This window comes from Elaeis guineensis, chromosome 4 (genome assembly GCF_000442705.2).
Source record: "Elaeis guineensis isolate ETL-2024a chromosome 4, EG11, whole genome shotgun sequence".
NCBI lineage: Eukaryota > Viridiplantae > Streptophyta > Magnoliopsida > Arecales > Arecaceae > Elaeis > Elaeis guineensis.
Genome location: NC_025996.2, coordinates 45,429,700 through 45,450,910, shown reverse-complemented (window position 1 = coordinate 45,450,910; position 21,211 = coordinate 45,429,700). Strand labels below are relative to the sequence as shown.

Sequence of the window (21,211 nt, the reverse complement as noted above, 5' to 3'; positions counted from 1 at the left end):
ATAAAGGAGTGTGTAGCACCAGAATCAAACAAAACTGAAACATGAATATCAGATACAGAAATGGTACCTGTCACCACAGTATTGGAGGCCTGAGCATCCTGTTGTGTGAGTGCATAGATTCTTCCTTGAGTTTTCGACCTTTGACCTCCGTCCTTTGTTTGTGTGGGTCTATTTTCATCCTTCTGGGGGCAATCTGTTATCTTGTGTCCTTTCTGTCCACATCTAAAACAAGAACCAGTATTCCATGGGCAATTAGTAGACTCATGCTCTCTTCGACCGCATCTCGAACATCTAGCTGCCTCATTCTCACGATTCTTATCAATTGCTGGCTTCTTTGCTGGACCCTTATTGTTCTGATTTCGTCCTTGAGTTCCACTAAACCTATTTCTCTTCTTCTGATTCCGTTCTCGCTCCGCATGAGCTTCATTAACTTCTCTCTCAATTATTAGAGCTTTATTCACAACTGAGGCATAGGTAGTTAGCTCATAGGGTACAACTTATTTTCTGATTTCTGTCTTCAGTCCCATTTCAAATTTGTGTACTCTGTCTTGCTCAATGTCAACTAATCTTGGAACAAACTTGGCTAACTCCGTAAATTTAGCTTCATATTCTGCAACGGATCTGTTTCTCTGTTTCAGGTGAATGAACTCCTGCTCTTTCTGTATTCTAACACTTCGGGGGAAATACTTATCAAAGAATTCATCTCGGAATCTCTCCCAAGTGAGTGGTATCCTATCGTGCTCATATTTTTGTTCCAGTATACGCCACCAGTTGTATACCTCGCCTTATAACAGATATGCTGTGAAGCGGATCTTCTCTTCATCTTGGCATTCTTGCACGGCGAATGCCTTCTCCATTTCCATAATCCAGTTATCTGCTTCCAGTGACTCGATGGTCCCTTTGAAGGTTGGAGGAGCTAGCTTCTTAAATTCGACGATATTGTTTCTCTGCATCGGATGTTCTCCATGTCCAGGTGTCGGTGGAAAATACTGACGTGACTGTGCATGTTGTTGTTGAAGTAACTGTTGCTGTGTTTGAACTACTCCGATCAGAGTTTGCATTAGTTGAGTCATGTTCGGCTCCTCTTGTACTGTCGGAGTATTTTCGATAGGATCAAGGATTCCCTCTTGCTGAGTTATGCCGCTGTTTAATTGGGAGTGTTATCGCCAAGTGGATTTGATGTCCCTCCTACCGCTCCTTGAGTATTCTTCGCTCATCGTGGAGGCATATTGACCTATGATAAATTTGAGATAATAACTTATCCTTAATAAGGTTATAAACTTTACTTGAGACAGGTCAGCTCATAATCATCATAACTAACCTTTCAATTTTCTAATGTCTACCCATCACTCGCTCACTCTATTCTACATGTCTCTATCTATCTACTTATGCTCTGATACCATATTAATTGTCACGCCCCCGATCCGAGATTTGAATCGAGGGTCATGGCAACCGCCGCATACTCATAGAATACTTTTCCCATAAACATGCAAGGCATCTCATCATTATATCTTCACACAAAGTTAAATAAATTTTTTTAATATTTAATAATCAAACTTTAGTTCAAATAACAAATCAAAACTTAGTGTTCAAAAGAAAATAACTGTCTGACAAAGTCAACACTAAAAAAAACTAAAAGTCTTAAATCAACTCTGAGAAAATTCTAAATCAATGAGCTAACTCCATCTCTAATCGCTCTCCCAATCGAAATCCCGCATCACGCTAATTTTCTGGATCTGTAAGAAAAACATAAAACTCATCATAAGCTAAACAGCCCAATAAGCAGTGTATACCTTTAACTGAATAAATCAGGCAAATAATACTATACATATCGATTTACTGATAATAGCAAAATCAATATGTAGTTTCATGAATTCATAATCATACTATCAATCATATATAAAATTCAATTCATCATAATTTTAAATTATGCTTTTCGTCTTAAATTCATCAATTTCTTAAGTTCTTCTTACCAACCATGACTATGACCACATTATCCCTGTGGCAGGGTCATAATACCGCATATCTGCTTGCGGTGGACTGCGAATCATCTGGCAGCCAAGTCCTTTGGAACCGCTGGTCTCGCTGGCGGTTTGTCGCTGGTCTCTCTGGCGATATGTCGCTGGTCTCGCTGGCGACATAAATCCTCAGGACATTCAATTGCCAACGTATATGCCCCCATTGGCGGGGTCCTCAACACAGTCAGGTTATCATTTCATATTGTTTTCCGATTCATATATTATTTTTCAAAATAATATAAATAAATGATATTCGAGTCAAATCAATCATATCATTCTTTGTGATCATACATCATCATAATTTTTTTTTTCAACAAATAACTTTAATCATAAATAATCTCTTCAATTAACTTTCATCATAATCAATTATTTCAATAAATAATTTCAATCACAAGCATGCATAAATTTATTTAATTCATAATTTATCAGATAAATTTAGTAAAAGTAAATACTACTTACCTCAAAAGAAAATCCAAACTAAAAATTCTAGAATCTCGAAAATCCTTCTCTAAACCTGATACGTCAAATATCATGTTTTTAATCAAAATTTCATCGAATTAAAAATAACTAAAATTGTTAAAATCTAATGTCCCCATAAGGATCAATCTTGACGACAGCATCCAAGATTTTCGGACTAATCCATGGACACCCTAATTATATTTATTTTATTTATTTATTTATTTATTTTATTATTATTATTATTATTATTAATTTCATAAATTCTAAAAAATCTAAGAGAGAGAGAGCAGAGAGAGAGTTTCTCTCTCCTTTTTTTTTTGTTTCTTCTTTTTCTTTTTTTTCTTCTTTTTCTTTTCTTTTTCTTCTTTTTCTTTTCTTTTTCTTCTTTTTTTTTTTTTTTTTCTTCTTCTTCTTCTCGGCTCTTTTCCACGTCGGAACAGGAGACCGACGTCCCCTCCTTTTGCCGGGCCCTTCAGGCCGCGGTGGAGGCCGGCGGCAGAGGGAGGCTGCTCCCCCGATTACGGAGGAGCATGGCCGACGGTCGATTGCGATCGTCGGCGTCGGAAAATCCAAGGGAAAAGAGGCCAAAACAGAGATCTCTTTTCCGACCGAAAATCGGCGACACCCATCGCCGGCAGTCACGAGCAAAGGTATGGGAGGAAAGAGAAGGAAGAGAGGAAGGAGAGGAAGACTCACCTCGACCTTCGGTGACCCACCGGCGAGCAATCACGGCGAGAATCAAGACGGTGTCTGCGGCTCCGATCGAGAAAAACAGGGAGAAAGAGAGAGGAAGGGGACCGATGGTCGATTTTTAAGGAGAGGGAGGTCTTCTTATAGAGGGTCCTAGGACTTCGAGAGGTCCTAGGACTTCCAAATTGATTGGGTCTCGTCGGAGAAGAAGACTTCTATCGGGAGTCTTCTTTTTGATTTTCTCTAATTTTTTTTTTTTTTTTGAATTTGGGTTTGACGTTATGGGCTTGGGCTATGACAGTGGAAATGGCCGCATCGGAGACACACATTGATGTTCTCGTAGACAAACCTCTGCCACTAGGAGCCCTCCGGCCCGTTGATCAGCACTCCGGTCTCAACGGCCGGGAGAGATCGAGCCTGACATACACCCGAGAGAAGCCGATCCGTCTCTGCTCCGCTGTGCAGTCGTTCCCCATCTTCATCTCATCGGCCCGACTGAGAATGCGCCGGATCGCCACCTTCCCCCAGAGCTCCACCAATAATCGGGGCAATCGAACCCAGACTAAAGCTGAGCAGATAGCCCCTTCCGATGAGCAAAACCTCGGCCACCACGGCTCCACCGCTAACGCCTGGCCGGCGACGACCCAAGACCGGCCGAGGATTAAATCTCTCTCCCCAGCCTCCATAAACCGGACCATTAGATGGCCCTGTTCCATATTGTAGACGACGACCTCCCCTTTGAGAGCAGCTTGCTGGCCAAATTCCTTGATCACGGCCTCCACCACTACCCTCTGGTCGAGACTCCTCGGCACCACCGCTGAGGCTGCCCATCCCTCCATCTCCACCCTAATCTCTTCCTCCGAGAGCTCCACCACCTCCAGAAACCTCCTCCACCTCCTCCGACGAAGGTTCCAGCGAAATCCAAACGATGCGCCCTTGCACTGCCCGCTTCCACCCCCAACCCGATCGATCTCCCCGCCCCGCGAGGCCCCCGTACAGTTCTCGGGCCTCACCATCCCCTCCGGTGCCGCCGACCGCTGCGTCCTGTTCGATCGCCGGCAATCACACTAAAAACACTCCGAGCGTAAATCGTAAAGCAGCAACGGTAAACCACAATGGTGACTCTTCAAAACCCCTACCTCTCAGATTCCGATTAGCCTGCCAACCTATCTGGACCGAGAGTAAAAAGTAAACTTTCGAAAAGTAGAGCTATTTATTTCACTTAACCCCGAATAATCTACTCCTCGCTACATGACAGAAGTAATTTATTCCACTTGGAATAGGTTAGCATGGGTGCAAAGATCCGTATGACATCGGAGCGAGTGGGCGATGAGACGGGCCTTTTGAGGATAGGATGTACACAAAAATTTTGAATATTTAAGTTACAACTCCCGTTCAACAGACGAAGCGAGGAAGATAAAATAATGATGTATCTTTTTTGTGTCCTCTTTAAATCTTTTTTATGGATAAAAAATTGAAACTTTAGTTGGTAAATTGATCGGTATGATCTCGCAACTTGTGCGAGGTGGCAAGATTATCACTCAAAATTTTTGGGATACGATGTTTGTGGTTGCCTTATCAATTTTATGATAATTATCGTCCGATAGACGTTGAATTTTCAATTGGATCGCCAACTGGGTATCGTCGAGATGAGGATTGATCGGCAATGACTAAGAGTCAATCACCTTGTGTCGTCATCGGATGAAAGAGTCTAGAACTAGAATCTATTCAGTAGTGTATAGTTGGTCAGCCGATTGTAATTGACTGATGACCGCCCTCTGATCAGACTGATCTGGCCATTCAGATGTACCATCGATCCATAAGTGTGGCCTACAGGAGTTGACTGATAAAAAAATATTGATAATTATGCACATGGGTTACCGAGCAATAGCTGGCAGGCTTTCGTCTGCTCAAGATGCGAAGCGTTGACTGGACAGATGTTGAGAGTTAGTCAGCAAAGGTTATGGCCGACTATGAGTCGGCAAAGGCTTCAGTAGATAGAGTCATTGTGTTTGGATATCGTGGGCCTTGGGCCTTTTTATATTATCGGCCCAGATGAACTTTCCGCCAACAGTTAGCTTGGTTTGCAGTGCAATGTAACGCAAAGCAGATTTATGATATGCAGCAATATAATTTTAGTAACAGCAAACAAAATATCAATTTAATTTGGCAAACAGATCATGGCCATATAACATGAAGATTGGAACTTAGCTCCTATACATTTAACACAATCAAGATCTTTGAAAGGATAAAATGGTAAACATAACATGGCAACATTTTCCTTTGAAGGATATCATTCAACTGTAGAGGCGTGAATGTGATTTTTAGATTTTGAAAAGGCATACACTTAATTTTCAGATTTTGAAAGGTACGTTTGTATGTATTTGTGTGTATGCATGCGCGTCTGCTTTTGTAGAATGGCAAGTACTTTTTAAAGTGTATAAACGAAAAGATTTGGACATCAAATTTTACATGAATTTGTACTAAAGGATTTATCAACTTCAAAATCAATATTAGGTCTTCTAGATGAAATATCCATAAATGTTAATTATAATCCATATCTATTAAAAAGATCTAAAAATAAAAAGGATATCTTTTAGAGATTTATTCTATGCATCTTTTAAGCCAAATATGTGATAGGGTAATTAATTTGAGCACTCACTTTATTAATCATGACCGGTACATAGATTTTGATGCATAGATTATACCACATGGTTCTATATCATTAAAACCATTCATTTTTGCACTCAATACATAGGCTAGAAATTTAGTTACCAATACTTTTAGTGATGTAGATCATAAATAATGATATAGATCTCCAATTTGAAGAATTCATCATCAACTATGCACTTAATTTGTTAAAAAATAAAATTCATATACAGTGAGTAAGCTTTAATATATATATATATATATAGACAGACAGACAGATCTACGCACACAAAATTTGTAGACCAACTCAGCCCAAATAATATTTTTAAGCTATGACAGAGCAGCAGCTGCAGCAATGAACTGAAGGTTGCATATCTATTGCTGCTTGAGGCTTTGGGTGGACAGCATTTTTCAGCACAGAACAGGAACCTGATAGAGGTGTCAATAAGCCAAGTTCAGATCAAGAAACCAAAGTTTTTCAACGGGCATGATGCAATGATCTAGCCCAGGAAACAAAGGACCGCCGATCAGCCCTTGACATTTTAGGCTACAAATTGAGACCACTAGGGATAGGAGTGCATAAATATAGTTTTCTTGGAAAATCCAAATTGATCACCTTACAGACATACATTCACCTTCGCAGTTTATAATCATGTTAGTGGGGAGGGTAATCAGCCTATCAATTGGCTCTCCAAGCAGGGTATTTGGTATTTGAGAAATATAGTTGGATCTTGGGATTTTGATATCCCGAGTTGTCCCAGTAAGCATGTAACACTCCAATAATTCGTTCCACAAAACTCTAACAGTACGGCTTAGGATTAAACCTTTTCAGATTTCAGGGGAAAAACAAAAGACAACTAGAATTGCACGGAGTGGAGCTTTAACCCTCTGGAATACATTATCAGCAGTATCTACATTACAGCATGGAAATTTATCAACCAAGACTTGAGACAATCTGGCCCTCAATCACCATCATCATGTAATAGTACAGAACCTAGATAAGAATCATACGTGTCCTTTTAAGGTAGTCACTCTTACCACAGGTTTGCTTCAGCTATGATCAACACTATTTGAAGTGCCAATTCCATTTTTCATTATACGCACCACATAGTGGTGGATCTGCATAAATCGAACTCGATTCAACAGCATCAAGTCACAACATATCAAGCAGATCAAATCCACATTCAATTAAGTTCTCATTTGGTTCTCCATGTGTAATTATGGTTGATCCACATACACTGAACTCAAGAAAACAGCAGCATATCATACATACAATTGTTCTCAGGAAAAAGAACGAGGGCTATCAGAGAGAGAGAGAGAGAGAGAGAGAACCAGGACTGCTACAGACCTCAGCAAGAAGAAACTTTCATACTCAGTTCTGAAGCAGTAATCAGATTCCACAGCACTTCAAGTTATTAGATTCTATTGAACAACCAATATGTCCTCTTTTCACTTGTGTGAAGCTGGAATAAGCTGTAATGCGTTACACTGGTGGATCTCATCTCATCAAACAGAGCAGCAAGATCACATCTTTTCACTAGAAAAATAAATGCTGAATCATGCGAAAATGGAGAAATCTGAAAATCACCATCTCATTTATACTAGGAGCTCTCACCCATTACAAACCATCTTCATCACCACTGTCACCAAACATGGCAGCCATTTTCATGGCTAGTTTTGCAGCCATTTCTCTCCTCTGAAAATCAGGCATCAGCCGCAAGTTTTCACGCATGTTACCAATTTCAGACATCAATCTTTCAAGATCATCAAGACCATAAAGAGCATCCTCATCCAAAATATTGTTGGCTGCATTAACCTCAAGCTCCACTTGCCTTTCAACTTCGGAGGCTGGTGCCTGATCTGCAGATGTTTCTCTCTTGTCCTTCGATCCTGATACTCATTTGTCTTGTTCTCGGTATCAAGTCGATCTTCAACAACTGATTCTGAGGCAAGATCACTAGGAGAAACACTGGATGCTCCAACAGCAATACTGGAGGTTGAGATGTCAACTCTAGATCCACTACCATCAACCATTCCATCCTTTACAAATTGATTGACTTCAGAAACAAATCCCTTCTTACTTGTCACACCTAAATCACCAGTGTTGTCCCATGGTTCATCAGAACCATGGGATAAAACTTCATACTCAAAGTCATAATCAGATTCATCATCCGTGGTTTCTGTCAAAAAACAAGGACCAAACAGCAGTTAAAACTATGATCAATACATAGACATAGGTAACAGAGGGCAATTAAGAAATAAGATGCCCTCCAATACACGGGGAAAAATGATAGCTGGACAACAGAAGAAGAGTGAAAAGAGGGGAGAAATGGCATGGAGAAGCTTTCCGATCCAGGAAAACTATGCTTTGATATGGCACTAAGGAATCCATTATTAGAGCCTTAATTGATAGCAGTCTGGTTTATAGCTCTTGCTTATGTTTAAAGGCATAATCACATGGGGCTACTTGCCTGCCTTGTCCACTAGGGAAGGTATGGTTATCCTGTTTCCGGATTTCAAGATCATTCCAGGCCACATATGAGCAGAAAGGGCACCATAGAGTCGCTCTACACCTTGAATATCACCATCAACTGACAAACCTGTCCGCAAATACATTAAACAATTTTACAGCCAATGAAAATTTTAATGTTATAGTTTCACAGCAGTAGAAAATCTAAGAGAAGAAAAACTAAGGCAACCAAGTTATTGTAATAAACTTGCTCTCAGAAAATATTAAAGCTAAAAATTATTTAAGAAATCGATATATTGTAATTAAGCACTTAACACTGAGCACTTGCTCATGGATGGTATTGCCTCTTGCCCTTTAAGCTAAAGGTCAGGGGTTCAATTCTAGGTAAGCCTTCATTTCAACCCCCAATTGGCAAAGCCCAGTTCTATCAGCTTTGACTCAATACGTCTGGAGGCCTAGGCTTCGGCCTAGGTGGGGCAGGGGGGGGGTGTGGGAAATAACAAGTATAACAACTAAGCTCTTGAACTAAACAAATACCCTTGCATGCACATGTTCTTGCACCAAAATAGATGATAAAGCACTAGTTCACATGCCTATAGAATCATACCTCACATCAAGATTACCCTTGAGGCCTTAACTATTGAGAACTACAAGAGAAAAGTATACATGTTTGAGAAGATATCAAACCACTTGAAAAGGAAAACCAATAGAAACAACCAGCCATGAATTGTGAATAAATGATGTATGACTATATTTCCTTATCAATGCCCCATCCATAATAAACAGCAATACAAAGAATACTGTATATGTGAATTTCAATACACCCTGAAGCAAGAAGAAAACTTTAAGCAACAAAAGACACAACTTCCTTGATTCAGAAGCTTAAGTTGCAAGCATAACCAGTAATAGGAAATATTAGGGGACTTACATTTATCAAAGTCAGCATTGGAAAAACAAGCTTCTATATATTCTATGTTATTCTGGCAACACCATTCCAAACATGACTTCCTAATATCCAAAGATGGTTCTTCATCCTCCAATAAACTACAGCCCTCAGTCTCATCAATCCCATAATCCAAGTATTCTGGATGGGGATCACTAGTGGACTCTCCGTGCTTCTGCATACGTCTTCTGTACTCTCTATGAGCATAATGACCAGGGACAAGATCTGCTTTGTTTCCAATGCACAATAGTATTTCAAAGCTCTTAATGTCAATCTTCGCAACCCAATTTTGGAGGGCAAGAAAAGAAGATCCCTGCAGATAATGAAATTAATCCAGTTAAGTGGATTCGCACGTAAAAGTTTAGAAACTGCTAGGGCTAGCCAACCAAACATTAATAAAGACTAGACAAGCAACAAACAAACAAAGGGAGCAATTCGAACATCACTCATGTCAAAAACCATCACTAATGCAGCCAACTGCTTAAAATTTGGCAGAGCTCTGAAGGAGAATCCATCATCAAGATGAGCTGTCCAAATGGAAAGATCAGCAGAGTAATATTTTGTATCAATAGTCCACCTAGTACATTGATAAAACCACAAAACACTATTAGACAAAAGAGGGATCCATTTTCAGCAGCAGCATTTGTTGGTATAAGAGAGTATCTAGCTGATTGGTTATGAAAATCACATACCCTTGACAAAGCATCCCTGAGGACAAGTCACATGTGTCAGGAAAGTCAATAGAAAGCAAACCTGGAAATCAACAACCAAAACCACAATGAGATACAAGAACCAACAGAAATGTAACTTAGCTAAACATCTTTCCTTACCAGAGTAAAATGTCAGGACAAACTTAAACAATGATTTTGCATGTGTACAACATAACATCCCTTTAGAAAAACCAATAACATCAGCTAAGGAGCACAAGCACATGACTAGGTACTTATATAGAATAATTAAGGCTACAACATACATCCTATAACCCATGATGGTTTACTTCCATGGATAGACTCATAGCTCAATGGAACAGCATTATAAAAGTGCTTGCACATACATACATATGGGTCTATCAATTTTCTCTGAGGTGGAAAGTCATTTGTTTGCATCCTTTTGATAAAAATAGCATGGTTAAAAATAAGGTGACTACCACGAGCTAATGGAGGCAATGAAACATAGCTTGTCAAAAACTGCTTGCTTGATGAGAGAAGGTGATGGCAAACCATCAAGAAGATGACCAAAGGAAGAGGGCCCTACAAGAAAGGCAAGAAGTGCAGAACTGGGTGATCAGAGTGATGCTTCCATGATGAACAAGAGAGAGAGAAGGCACAAAAGCTGGCTGAAAAGAGAGGTCCTGCCATGGATAGGCGTAACATTTGGCATGAGCTTGATCAACTAAGCCTGGCTATTTTCACCCTTTAGCTTAAGAAAACGGAAAGCTTAGCCACTCCAGAAGTTTTCTTCCAAAGAATCTCCTAATTGTTTCAGAGCAACTAGAAAGAGATTTTTTTAACCAGAAGGAATTCAGTTTAGATGTAGAATACCTATCCAGAAGTTTTAAAGTGAAAGGCCCCATGTTGTTAACCTGCCATCTCCAAAAAATCTGCTAGCTTCACCCTAGAAGTGGAACTAATTGGAGGGTCGGTATGCAAAGAGAGGTCTCCCTTGAGTGAAGAATGACCTGACCCAAAAAGAACCACAAGAAGCAAGGTAGAGTGGTGGGGCAATGGCACCAGACCTGAAGGAGAGAGTTGTGAGTTGGTCTATAAATAAGTCTCCCTTCACTGAATAATAAATTTTATGACTCGCCATCACTTGTCATATGATTACATCAGTTGATGTCTACAGCTCCAAGATAGGATCTTTGGAACACGGTCCATCTTCCATCCAAGACTAACTGCTACCTCTGCAGGATTCTTGCTCACACCCAATCCAAATGGGATGGAATGCTCAATCCGATTCTTGCTTGCTCCAACACTAGGCAAGCATCAACCCCCATGCATGATCTTATGACTTTGCAGAAACCAATGTTTTTGGTAAACAATCACTCAAGCCTAGTCATTGTGACCCCCTTTCTGAGAGGGCACCCCTTTTCCCAAAGTTGCAGGGCTATTCTGCCGAGTTCCTTAGAACAAGTTCTCCTAGAATGTTGAAATTCATCCGAGTAGCTCCACCAAACGGAACACTTAGAGGAGTTCCTATGTCAATCACTTCCACTCCTATGTCAATCTATTCCACTCCTATGACTCATAATCTAATCTAGAGTTAAGAGGTTGAGATTTTTTGGCACTGAAGCAATATTTCAGGAGCACCAAGCAAAGAGCTGGAACATATCAGCGGGATATATAAATACAATTCCATGACATCTAGAAGAAAAGCCATAAATTTAGTACATGTTGTTTATTATCAATTGGTAAGATGATCCTTTTCTATACACTTAAATGGGTCCTGCAATGAAAAATGACAAAGCATCATTACATGATATGGGAAAGCTAAAAGTTTTTAGATTCCCAAGTTAGGATTTTGACCAGAGCATCCTATCCGCTTGAAGGTTCTCAGGCCAGCCTTAAGTTAACCAACCTGATAATGAAAGTTTGGATAATATAGTGGAGTATTTGTCTTCTTTCAACAAAGTATGCACCATATAGCTATATTATTTGTTGAGATGAATTAAAATAGTGAGATATTTGATCATATAACAGTAAAAATCAATTGCTATGTCATTCTAATGATAAATAGTGCATTCCATTTCCCCCATAATGTTAGAAGAAATGATAGAGGGAAGCTAGTCAACCACACTTAGTCTTTCCCTGATGATTTCCATGCCCTGCAATGGGTTGTTAGGCCATGATAATTAGAGGTGGGACATGAAACCAGGCACATCCAATTATCTCAATAGTGTCATTCATTTTCCCACTGTGCCGCCTCCTAAACCCATGCCCTCCTATCCCCTTGGCTTCTTGTATGTCCCTTCTATTGACCTCCATTCCTCTGTGTACCCATTTGCTTCTTCCCTGAGACTCAAAACATAATACCCCCTCCTTGCCTCTTTCTTTTTAAAATCTATTGTCCCTTCTCCACTCCCACTCTTCCAGATCTAGAATGCCCATGAATTTCCATTCCTCCAAACTCTGCTTCAAATCCACATGCATCTCTATCCATACCATCAGCATAAGAAAAAGGAATGATTTGTCAAAGGAAAGGATGGAACACAACGTACTGATTCAAACCCCAATCACTCCAAAATCTGAAGAATTACATAAAATAAACATACATTTCCAAAACAAAACTACGTAGATGTTACAATGTTATAGGATGTTACAATCCCACAGTTGCATCACTAAGTTCTTCTGATCCATAAAGTTTGCCATTATAAATATTGGATACATGAGGCTTAACAAAGTAAATGAAGTCAATAGTTTTCTCTTAGAACTGAGGCACCATGGAGTTTCTAGGAGAATGATATCATTGAAAGTGAGAAAAAAATAAAAGGATTTCTTAGAAAACATAACACATGCTACCATAACCAAAGGAAAAATGATAAGTTCAGACATCACAAATTTCATCTAGCCTATCAGTTTCTCCCAAAAGAATTCTAGAATCACAAGCACCAAGCTGATACTGTAGCAGCTGCAGACTATTTTCTTTTGAGAATAACTTTTGGAGGTGATACCAGCCTTTTGGTAAATCCAAAGCAAGAGGCATAAAGTGGGAGTGTTGAGCTGGGGTTACATGTGGGCACAAAAGAAGTTTGAGGCAGAGAGAGAGAGAGAGAGGGAGGAAGATGGACCAGGGCATCTTAGGGACATTAATGGAGGTGAAATGTTTTTACAATGTGAGACGGATAATCCACTTACCCAGCATGTGGCTTATCAAAGGATCAAACTTCACATTAAGCAACAAGAATACTTCTTTTCTTTGTTATTGTGAAAAGCTATGCATGCCTAGTTTTGCACACCTTGGTTACTCTGTGCTGCGTAACCGCATTATCTGTCTCACATGTATGGCATGTCGCTCAATGATTTAAGGAAGCAAGTACATACAACTTTTTCTTTTGAGAGAGAGAAAGGGAGGGAGACCCACTTGTACTAAAATTATCCAAGTCCAAATACTTGGGATGCACCATCAAGACTCAAACTTGAAACATTTCATTTTCAAGCAAAGAAGCATTAGCATTGCAGGAAACCCAACTTACAAATAAAGGCAATATTCTATTAGTGAAGTGGACATACATTACTTACCAAAAAAAAAAAAAGAAGAAGAATTGGGGACATAATCTTGTCAGGCAACAATTTTACCATCTTGCGATGGTGGTGGACAGATTATTGATTAATCTAATATAGACCTCAATTTACAATTAGATGCTTATGATATCATGAGATCTAGACATAATACCACTCTCAAACTGGATTCTATTTTGATGGTATTTTATCAGATTTAGTCTATTGCAAGCTTTAATATTCTAACAAAACCATGTATCAAGTTGTAAAATTGCTAGAAGTTTGACTTGATTGTACAGACTGCTTAAACAATCTCATGTTTTCTTTATCCTCTTTCATTTTCGTTTTTCTTTATGTTTTATATTTCTCCTATCCTTTCTTATTAATTCCTTATTTTGATGGATTTAACGGCACAGAAAAATTTAATTTTTGTTCACGTGTTCCTTCAATGATGCTGCTCAATGGACAGTGAATACATGCTTGCAGTGACAAACATAACAACATGCTCTGACCCTTAAAACCACAGAGAGGGTACAAGTAAGATGGAGCTAGTTAAAGCTTCTAAAGGAGGGGGGACAAAACTTCATCCCAAAATATGCCATCTCTTTTACAAGACAATCATATATACATTCATACATATGTTACAAGACAATCATATATACATTCATACGTATGCGAATACACATAGATATGTATGAGCATGATATGTTCCCACCTCCACAAGCAACTATTAATTAGACAATAAATTCATCACATGCCTAGACAAACTAATCAACAGGAAACTATAAAGTCATTGGAAAAGCTAAAGGACGTCAGGATGAATTAAAAGGTTTTATAAGAAATGGATGGCTTGGTCAACTGGTTATCTACCTACAAAAATGACCATGCAGAATTGAATAGTCCTATAGAGATGGACCAGACCTTTCAAAGATTTTGGGCTAAGCCTATGTCACTCAGCTTGGAAGCCATTTAAATGGACATATGAGGTGTCAGAGACGATGCATCTAATATGGGAGAGCTACTGACATTTATTTTGTAGATGGAATAGCATGTCCAATTAGCACTGCTCATTATAATTTTATCATACAAGTTTCAAACAAGAAACTCAAATGCTCGAAATTAACCATCCAACAAGTGGCTGCATGTATCGAATTGATTAAAATTCATCAATTCGGGCTGCTGAATGTCAAAAAAAGTTAAGAACAACCAAGATTAGCATAACTAATATCACAGTAAACAATCAAACTTGTCTGATGCTTTGTTTCAGTTTCTTCGGATCTTAGGAGCAGAAAATCATTGAAACTGGGATTCTCTTTTTTTTTTTTCACCCCCAAACACCCCGTTATCTGGATATCTAGAACCCCCTCTTTTCATCACTTTCCTTGTTTTTGAAAGAATCATCACTCACCTTTCGACACTCAAAAAGACCTCAGGCCAACTCATAGTACCTGAAATATTCAACCACGGTGAGTAACCAGTATGTAGGCCTCTCATACTCTCAGCTAATTTCAAGCATCTATTTGTCACTTTGAGTGGACAAGAGTCCACATTTTTGATGTCCAGAAAAAAATCTCTCATCCATAGAACATTGTATCCTCAATTATGTGAAAGTAATTTATTTTTTCTTATTTTAGTACTACTTGCCTATTATTCTCTCTTCTCTTCTTCTTAATTTAGAAGCTTTTAAGCTTAACCTGGTCTAAAATCTGACAAAATTTATTAATTCTAATCTGTTCTAAGGTCTTCAAAGCTGGATAAAGATCAATCAGGTTGATGACACTAGAAGAGATCTATAAACCCAAAGAAATCCAGAAGAAAGAGGGATTAGAACTGACGGGAGAGGAGAGTCCGCTTGCCAACGTTGGGGGATCCGATGACGAAGACTCCCGGCCGGCTTTCGACAGGTCCCGCGCCGCCTCCGTTCTCCACTGCCATGTCTTGCAATCGAGGTTTTGACGACGGTCGGAGAGGCCGAGTCTGCTCTGCTCTGAAAAGGTCAGGTTAGGAGACGGACAGAGTTAGGGTTGAAGGAAAAAGCTACAGTGCTTCAATAGAAAAAGTACGTGATCTGAATGGTTGGGTGACCGGAAGCACTGGTTTAAAAGATGAGTTCATAAAATAATAATAATAATAATAAATCGAAATATTTTCCTATTTTTCCTTCTTTCTTTCCTATTTCATAGTTTATCCTTGTTCTTTTCCTCTCCACCACCTTGTGATTCTCCACATCCACGAAGGGCCGCCCGTCCTCTTCGCCGACCGCGCGTAGTACGCCGCCGCCGCCTCCCAGTCCAACCCCACAGCACCACCTGCACCACCACCGACCAGCCGGCAAGAGCACCATATTGGTCAGCCCCGCCCCGTGCCTTTGGAAAGGGAAAACCCCAACGCCTAAGGCAGCGAATGAGGGCGGAGATGGGAGGATTGGCTGGCCGCTGGCGAAGCCATTCCGGGGTTCCCCAGGGCCGAAGGGCCCAAGATTGGTTGTTGCTGTTCGACGCCATTCGACGCAACAAAACCCTAATTCAGAATCCAAAATCCTAAGGGGGAAATATCCGCTCTTGAAAGCGCTCCGAATCCTTTACGCGGTAAAAAACGCTTTGAGAGGATGAAAAGGGACCCTGATCGGTCAGAGAAGAGATGAATCGAGATGACGAAGAAGATTTAGAGGGAAAATGCTCACCTTTTGACGGACGCTTTCGGAGATCTGGGAGAAGACTGGCGGTGGTTTTCTAGGCCAAGAACCGAGATCTATGGCGAGGGTTTTGGGGTTGGAGGAGAGAGATGTTGGAGCACTGAAGCTTGAAACCGGTTGGAGCGGCAAAAGGACATGTTTATCCTCCAGTAAAATATAATAAAATAGACGGCAGCAAAAGTAGGGCGGCGAGAGTTTTGCATGAAAAAGGTCCACATATCCACGGAGTGTGAAAAAAAAAAAAAATAATAATAATTTTTTTTTATGGATAAAAATTTATTCAAAAAATTATATTTTTAAATAAATATTTTTAAATAATATTTAGATTGTAAAATAATTTATTTATATTTTTTTATGTATTAGAAATATACCGAGAATATGTTATCTATATTTTTTTTGTATTATTATTTTTGGATAAATTACTATAGTTTATCCATATTTTTTATAATACCCTTTATTATATAAATATTATTATATATAATAATATATAATATTATTATATAATATTATATTATAATAATATATTATAGTATTATGTTATTATAATATATTATCATATATTATGATATTATATTATATTATACTGTTACATTATAATATCATAATATAAAATATTATTATAATATATTATTATAGTATATTATAATATTATATTATATTAATATCTTATACTAATATAATATAATATATATTTTTAACATTATTATTATACTATAGTATAATATATTATAAAATATTAATATATAATATATAATATTATTATATTATTATAATATAATATATTATATTATATTATATTATTATTTTAATATTATATTATTATAATATATTATCTAAATATTATATTATAATATATTATATGAGGTAGACTTGGCTATGATCGATCGGATTTGTACTTATATTCGGTCGATCAAAATTGGATAATGGAGATCCTACATCGATGATCCAAATCATTGGATGTGATCTACTACTCCAAAAATATTTGTACATCAAAAATTATATGATTTAAAGATCCTTAGCCTATGCATCAAGTGATTAAAAAATACATCTAATTTAATTTTATGTAGGCTATCTAACTTCTGATCACTTGATGTATGCTAGGGATCTCCAAATCATATGATTTTTCATATGCAAATAATTTTGAGGTAGTAAATCACATATAATGGCTTGGATCATCAATGTCGGATCTATTATAGAGTTTTGACCTGATCAGATTTAAATCCAAATCCAATTGATCTGATTCTAGCCTGACTCTATATTATATTATCTTATTATAATATACCATCTTATATTATAATATAATATAATATTATTATCATATTATAATATAAAATATTGATGTATTATATTATTATATTATTATATTTTATTATAATATATTATAATATATCATAATAACATCTTAATTGATATAATATAATATATATTTTATAATATTATTATATATAATAATATAGTATAATATATTATAAAATATTAATATATAATATAATATATTATATTATTATATTATTATAATATAATATATTATATTATATTATATTATAGTATTATTAGGTTAGGGGTATATTAGGAATGAATTAAAAAAGTTACTTTTCTGTTGGCGGAAAAATGATTTAGCCACCTTCTAGGTGGATAAGATTTTCTCCTATTTCATGGGTAAATATTATTCATGAAAAAGTAACTTATCTATCTTGAAAAGTATGAGAACATGGGTCAATTAGTCAATGAAAAAGTTCACCAACTTTACTATGATATTTATCCATAAAAGAACAGGCCTCAAATGGAATGGAAAAAGGTTGGATGCAGCTACAGGTAAAATATTTTTAGATGGGTATTTTAGCTACACACATACACACATATATATATATATATAGATTGAGCTCTGGTTGATCGGATTCTGGTCTATATTCGTTTGCATTCCCCTCCATTGGATCGGTGTGCATCTCAAAGCGAGCTTTAAAGGACTAATGGTACTGTTTAAGAGCCATTTGACTGATGTAATGGAGTTAAAAAAAAAACTCATGCTTTGAATGAGATATGATGTAAAGCCACGCGCACCCCTTCCTCCCATCTCTTCTCCTCTTCGTGCCCTTTCAAAACCCCAAACCCATGCCCTCTCTCTCCAAACCCATGCTTCTCTCTCTTCTCTCCAGCAACCCTCCTCATCTCCACATCTCCACCGAAGCCTCCCCCCTACCGATGGCCAACATCCTTGCCTCCACCGAACCCCACTGGCCAGCATCGTCGCCTCCACTGAAACCTTTGAATGAGATATGATGTAAAGCCACGCGCACCCCTTCCTCCCATCTCTTCTCCTCTTCGTGCCCTTTCAAAACCCCAAACCCATGCCCTCTCTCTCCAAACCCATGCTTCTCTCTCTTCTCTCCAGCAACCCTCCTCATCTCCACATCTCCACCGAAGCCTCCCCCCTACCGATGGCCAACATCCTTGCCTCCACCGAACCCCACTGGCCAGCATCGTCGCCTCCACTGAAACCCACCCCACCCAAGGCTACCATCATCACCTCCACCGAAACCTGCCCCACCCGTGGCCACCATCCCCATCCGTCGGCCACTATCCTCGCCTCCATAAAAACCCACCCCACTCGTGACCACCATCGTCACCTCCATCGAAACCCCCTTCCCCCACCCACAACCACCATCCTTGTCTCCACCAACAACCCCCCTCCACCTACGGCCACCATCCTTGCCTCCATCGAAACCCCCTTTCCTCACCCACAGCCACTGTCCTCATCTCCACCGACAACCCCCTTCCACCTGCGGCCACCCTCACTTGTTCCCTCTCTCTCCAGCCACCATCATCATCCCCTTCGAACCCCCCTCCACTGCAATGGGCATTGTTCGAATCCTCCCAAGCTGCCGTCGGCAGCCGTCGGCTGATCTCCTCCCAAACCCCCAACCCCTCCATCCTCCCCTCCCTCCAAACTCTCCACCATCCCTCCTTTTCCCCCAAATCCCCCACCTACCCTTCTTCTTATGAACCCATTATAGGATAAAAACAAACTACCCAGGAACAAACATAAGTGCCATATAATAAATACAAATCCCATATAATAAACAGAAACACCGCTAAAATAAACACAAACATCACAAAATAAACACAAAATCAGGATCCACAAATTGGGTGATCCAAGAATCCTCCCAGGATAAACACAAAACGAAGAGGATAAACACTAAATCCTACTAAAATAAACACAAAATATAATAGGATAAACAGAAACACCAAATAATAAATACAAACTAGTGAAGAATAAACACAACTGCCACAGGTTGCTGTTTGCCCCTTATAAATCTATTGCAAGATAAACACAAACTGTTGAGAATTATGTCCTAAAATCAATCATATGATGATTGAGTTTCTTTTGTATATAAATTATTCATTGATAAATAAAAATTATTTTGATATTATTCATCACAAAGTTACATCTTCCTTGTAGAACTCTTGTGTTGTGATGAAGTCCTTAGAACTATATTAGTAATCGATAAAGAGAGAATTTATCGTATAGTTCTTAAACATGTTCGTGACCAAATAATACATCATTATAGGATGATGACATTTATCGAGTGGAGGTCATTGTGTGCTATATGGATTGATTGTCCTCTTAATCAAGGAGCATGGTGACATTGGTATAGCATACAAGTGAGATGTAGGAGTATATCATCACTAAACAGGTGACTCACCTGCTGAGCATTCTGCTGTCAAGAGCTGCTCGCAAAGCGTATGGGCGTAAGTATCCTCAGACCTGAGATCACCATAGTGACTTGCAAGCAACTCACTATGCTTTGGTACCGGACTATCTGAATTTCTAATACAGTAACGGAAAGCTACTGGGTATAGTCAAATACTTGCGAAGTCTGTGTGTGGATCAAGATAGGATTGACCCTTTCAGATTATAGGAGCTGATGTATCACTATATTTTAATTTAGTAAAGCCTTGACTAAGGTAATCCATGAGATAGATTTGAAAGATTGAAATACAATATGGATGAAACACTTTGGGTTGATAGTTAATCCTAGATCATCCTAGAGCATTCAGGGTCAAAGGAATGAATTATACGGTAACCATATGCATAGGTTCTGAAATATTTCCTTATGATTATTTGACCTATTCAGACATCGAAAATTATTGCTAGATGTATCTTCGATTGGTATAGAAAACAGTTTCTGTACTAGCGGCTTAGTGTTCGAACCTATGGAGTCATGCACACAAATCAGATGACGTAGGAAAGTATTAGCCTATATTTATATATCCAATTTGAAAGTACTTGATTTGAATGAATATATAGACTAACTTGATCAAAAATTAAGTTATGGATCAAATGAGATTGAAGAGTTGACTATGTCTAGCTAGCATTACACATGAGGTTTCAGGTTCAATGTCGGAGATGAATAGATTTTGATCTATAATTCAAGGAGCCTATGAGTGATTGAATTTAAATACTAATTAATTTTAGATTAGATTTGATTTAATTAGATTTAATTAGATTCAAAATTTCAAGTTAGATTTGGTCCTAAAGTCCTAAACAATTTAGGATTGACAGTCTTTCAAAATTGTTACGAATCAGCTTCGAATTTTATTCGAATTGATCTAATTTTGGATGAGATCCTTAGAGTCCATTTTTACTGTGACTCTCTTACCTTCATGGCGGACCAGCATCTGGTATGGTGCCGGTTGTGAGCCGTCCTACATGGGTGTGGCCATGGGTGCAAAATGGGCACCATATTAGGCACCAATCCTTTCTCATGTAGAAGTCCTTCTTTAATAAGTTGTGGATTGATTTAAAGTTTATTTGAATTAGGAGTCCTATTCTTATTGGATCATGAGGATCATCTATAAATAGAGAGAGGGTCTCTACCTATAGATGCATAGTAATCAAAGTGTGAGAAAAGAGAGAAAGAGAGAGAGACGTGAGGCATTGTGGGCGTCCCATCCTTGGCATGTCTTCCTTCTTGCCGCCCCTCTTCTCCTTACCGTGGGCCTTCTTTGGGCGTCCCCCTTGATGGTGTGAGGCATCACACTAGTACCTCTCTTTCCTCCTTTGGTGGC

At 38.6% G+C, this 21,211-nt stretch overlaps 1 pseudogene; it reads right to left on the bottom strand.

The window, feature by feature from the left end:
- Positions 1 to 6,979: 6,979 nt before the first annotated feature.
- LOC140857514 (uncharacterized) lies at positions 6,980 to 16,287 on the bottom strand (annotated as a pseudogene).
- Positions 16,288 to 21,211: the final 4,924 nt, after the last annotated feature.